This window comes from Buceros rhinoceros, unplaced genomic scaffold, assembly GCF_000710305.1.
Source record: "Buceros rhinoceros silvestris isolate BGI_N320 unplaced genomic scaffold, ASM71030v1 scaffold27926, whole genome shotgun sequence".
In the NCBI taxonomy this organism is placed as follows: domain Eukaryota; kingdom Metazoa; phylum Chordata; class Aves; order Bucerotiformes; family Bucerotidae; genus Buceros; species Buceros rhinoceros.
The window spans coordinates 1,032-1,593 of NW_010418506.1; the positions used below are offsets into that span (position 1 = coordinate 1,032).

At 56.2% G+C, this 562-nt stretch overlaps 1 protein-coding gene across 1 annotated transcript in view; it reads left to right on the top strand.

Moving 5' to 3' along the window:
- The window catches only part of LOC104495598 (peregrin), a gene marked incomplete at both ends in the record, with an annotated part of 9,562 nt that overhangs the window by 1,026 nt on the left and 7,974 nt on the right, over window positions 1-562 (top strand). The gene's annotated exons all lie outside the window — the stretch shown is intronic.

Genomic DNA, 562 nt, shown 5'->3' on the forward strand with positions numbered 1-562 from the left:
CTGAACCGAAGTAAGGCTTGTGTGGCCCCCCCGGCTGTCCCAGTCGCCACATGCTCTGAGAAACTGGCATTGATTTCTAGGGACGGGGTAATGATGGATTACTACCCGTTACCATGCTGGGGACGGGTTATTTTGTGTCAAGGTGTTAGAAAAGACACCTCCCCTGAGGTGTCTGTGGTGCTGCTTGCTGCCACGGCACGGGGGCTGCTGGAGCAGCAGCCTCCAGGTTCCAGCTCTTTCCTCTCTAAATAACATCAACTGGGAGTGAAAGAGAAGGGGGCGCAGCTGCCCTCGCCAGAATTAACGGAACGTGGTACCTCCGTGGTTGCTGTTGTGTCTTGGGTGCGAGGTCGCTGTCTCCAGAGCTTCTGGCCCCTGCCCGGTCTCTGAGGCCTGTTAGACGAGTGTTGTTTTGTCTGCATGGTACCCACTGTGCTGTTGTGCTGCTGTGCTGCTCAGGGTGCAGCAGCACCTCCCATTTCTGCACCCTCCTGCCTCGTCCCTGGGGATTTTTTGATTGGTTGTAGCATTTAAATGTTCCTTCAGCCATGGCGGGGGGGTC